The 4,092-nt window shown below is 37.8% G+C and overlaps 1 pseudogene; it reads left to right on the forward strand.

Moving 5' to 3' along the window:
- The first annotated feature begins 307 nt into the window (after positions 1–307).
- Positions 308–1,886, forward strand: LOC102819218 (annotated as a pseudogene).
- Positions 1,887–4,092: the final 2,206 nt, after the last annotated feature.

A 4,092-nucleotide genomic window follows, 5' to 3' on the forward strand; every position in this document is an offset into this window, starting at 1 on the left:
GTCTATCTCTCCCATAAAGCCATATTGAAGGAACAAGAAAAACTGAAAAATTATCCAAGAATTCTGTTTTCAATGAAACTAGGAGCAAAATACAATCAGAAGACTCCAAAATATGTTTAAGTGTTGCTAGAAACAGTTGAAATCAGACAGAAATACCACAGGGCAGGGGGAGGGAAGAGAAATAAAATTTGAGTTGTAAGAAAACTTCGTAAAGGCAGATCTCAAAAACTGCCCGCAAAAATGAGATTCCTGAAGCAAGAGGCTTACCCTGAACTATGTAAACTACATTCCTTATTTATAGCAAGGGATGAAAAAACAAGGTAAGCAGAACTTACAGAAATACCACAGAGAAACAGAGAGTGACACAGATAAATCATATTTCCAGTAATCAGTCTTTTTGTGGAACAGAAAAGGAAGCTTTGAGATGTGAAATATTGAAGGTTACAGAAAGCTTATGCAAATAACCATGACTGGGAAATTTAATATATCTAATGATAATAAGAAATCTTATAAATGAACTGGCATAGCACATACAAAGAAAAAATATGAAAAGAGTAGCAAAGTTTACCAACATATAAATAGCACTCATAAAAATAAACAGACTGCAATGAAGAAAAAACAATATATATAAATATTTCACCATGATTTTAAAAATATAATTAAATGATACATCAATTATCTCTATAAAAAATTACCACAAAATAGAAATGCAAGAATTCAGGGACTTGGCTGCAAAGCTGGGTAAAGAAGTTTGGGGGAGAGCAACGCAGGTGTGGTAGCCACCACTGCCACCACCACCATCGCCACCGCCACCACCACCACCACCACCGCCACCTCTACCGCAGGATAAGATCTACAATACGTATTGAGTAATAATGGAAGATTGGAAAAGTGGCAGCATCAATATGTGCAAGCATGGCAACAATTGTGAAGTTGGCCCAGGACTGAGCAGAGTTTCGTTTTGTTGTGCATAGGGTCGCTATGAGTTGGTACCAAATCGGCACCTAACAACAACAACAACAATACCAAAAGAGAAAATTGGGGAAGGTACCTATGGAGTTGTGTATAAGGGAAGACACAAAACTACAGGTCAAATTGTGGCCATGAAAAAAGTCAGACTAGAAAGTGAAGAGGAAGGGGTTCCTAGTACTGTAATTTGTGAATTTTCCCTATTGAAGGAACTTCGTCATCTGAATACAGTCAGTCTTCAGGATGTGCTTATGCAAGATTCCAGGTTACATCTGATCTTTGAGTTCCTTTCCATGGATTTCAGAAGTACTTGGATTCTATCCCTCCTGGTCAGTTCATGGAACCTTCATTCAGTTGTACCAAATCCTATAAGGAATTGTATTTTGTCACTCCTGAAGAGTACTTCAAAGAGAATTAAAACCACAAAACCTATTGATTGATGACAAAGGGACAATTAAACTGGATGGTGTTGGGCTTGCTAGAGCTTTTGGAATACCTATCAGAGTGTACACACATGAGGTAGTAACTCTATGATATACATCTCCGGAAGTATAGCCGGGCTCAGCTCGCTACGCAACTCCAGTTAACATTTGGAGTATCGGCGCCATATTTGCGGAATTGGCAACTAAGAAACCACTTTTCCTTGGAAATTCAGAAATTGATCAACTCCAGAATTTTCAGTTTGGGGCACTCCCAATCATGACATGTGGCTTGAAGTGGAATCCTTAAAGGACTATAAGAACACATTTCCCAAGCGGAAATCAGGAAGCCTCATATCCCATGTCAAAAATCTGGATGAAAATGGTTTGGATTTGCTTTAAAAAATGTTAGTCTATGAACCTGCCAAATGAATTTCCGGTACAATGGCATCAAATCATCCATACTTTGATGATTTGGACAACCAGGTTGAGAATTAGCTTTCTGGAGAAAAAACAAATCTCTATGTGTTACATCAAGAGCAGACACTCAGGCTTTTACTGTTAACTCTTCCTGTCTTGAGTGCTTCTCTTTGCTTTAAAACTCAAACTGTACTTCATCTTCTCATTTCCAAAGCATAACTTAAAAATGTAAATGTTGTTCTGTATGATTTTAAATAATCTATATATATGTGGCTCACATTGTTACAACTGTTTGATACTGCAATAAAATAAATCTACTTATTTCAAAAATTTAAAAAAAAATTCACGGAAATTGTGGAAAATAAATGAGGAAGTAAAATATGAGTTAGCAGAACTCTACAAACTAGCTAACAGGAAATAAAAACATCAGAGACATTAAAGAAAGAGTGTAATGTATACAAGGGTCATTATGCATTGTGGAAAACCATAAAGAATATATTTAAGAAATGCAACTAAAATAAAATTTAATTATTTAATGAAATAATTTAATAATTATTAGCATAAGAATTTATAATTACTAATATAGTTAGTCTAGAACTCCTGGTGTGGCACTATAGGATAAGCATTGGACTGCTAACCTACTTGTTTCTCCTCAAAAACACAATAAAGGGGCTGTATAAATCAGAACTGACTTGACAGTACTTAACAGCAACAACATCGTTAGTCTTTAATTAATTGTTAGTATAATAATCACATAATTATGTTATATTATAACCTAATATATAGTAATTACGATATAGGAATGAAAGGTGATTAGAGAGAAAATTACATATACAATAGGCAAGAAGAGTTAACATACACATAATTAGAGTCCTTGTAAAGGAAAGTAGAAACAATACAGCTGATTAACTGAAAGAAGATTTGAATCTGCATATTAGAAGGACAGGGGAAATTGACTCAAATAGTCAGCAATGAGATATATTGTTTACAGTTGGAGAGGAAGAAGGAAAAGAAGAAGAGACAGAAGAGAAGGGAGGAAGAAGGAAAGAAATCTGAGCATCCAATCAGAAAGATACACTAAATAGCCTGGAAACTTAGACAAGTCTTATATTTATCCAAAGCAGCATTCAAAACAAGAAGATAATGTAGTTAACACCTATGAAGGCTGGTGGCTATGTACCGTGGAGTCAGTTCCAACTCATAGCGTCGCTGTACAGGGTTTCCAAGGCTGTAAATCTTTACGGGAGCAGAACGCCTCATCTTTCTCCTGTGGAACAACTGATAATTTCGAACTGCTGACATTGCAGTTTACAGCCCAAATCATAAACACTATGCTACCAGAGCTCCTGTAAGACTGTTAAAATAGCGTGGCTAGGATTTTATATGCAACAAAGATGCCCTTTCAAAAATGAACAAATGAAAGAACAAACAAGATGGTGGATCGGGAGGAAGTGCCATAAGGAGCTCTGTCAGCAACAACACAGAATACCAGACCAAGCAGGCTCAGGGGATGATCCCAAACTCTGAACCACATATATAGGAATATTTAGAACGTTGGAAGGCTTACAAATAGGGGAGTTTGTAGCAGAAGCAAGAAATCCATTGCTTTCTAATTCAAGAGGCTTGGCTGCTCCAGGAGCCACCATCTTAAGTGAGACCAAGTGGGAGAAGGATCAGAGCAGCATGGATGCCTGACAGAACCATGGAGATAGAGGTATGGACATTCTTTTCTTTTGGTATCCGTTCATTGGTCCCTTGCTGTCTGCACACCTCCATTCTGGTGATGGTAGGGGTGCCGGAGCTAGTGGACACCCGAACCCCAATCTCAGAGGGTTCTACTACGCATGTGCACAGATTTCCTTGAAATTTAAAGAGACAGTTTCCACTTAAAACCAAATGGCCACAGCCGGCCCTGGACTGTTTATAACTAGAAAAAAGGCCTGGGTGGAGATTGTGGAGCGGGACAGGCAGACATAAAAGGAAATAGGCTGAAAAGAACTAATAGTGGCATCTTGAAATTTCTCAGGAAGAAGAGAGAAAAGGGAAGCCCATTTCCTGATCACATCTACCTGGAGGCAATCAGAAAGGATAAAAAATACCAAAATACATACCCATCTAAGTATTAAGGCCACAGATAACCCCTGAATATGCCCAAAAAACAGAAGCAGATGACCATATCTGCATATGTCCAGAAACAAGATAAAGTGACTGAGGCAAATGAGCTGGAGGTAGACTTACATTCCATACTGGAAGATGGGCAGGCTTTGGAAATGCCTGAGAAGGA

This window comes from Chrysochloris asiatica, unplaced genomic scaffold, assembly GCF_000296735.1.
Source record: "Chrysochloris asiatica unplaced genomic scaffold, ChrAsi1.0 scaffold00028, whole genome shotgun sequence".
Classification (NCBI taxonomy): Eukaryota; Metazoa; Chordata; class Mammalia; order Afrosoricida; family Chrysochloridae; genus Chrysochloris; species Chrysochloris asiatica.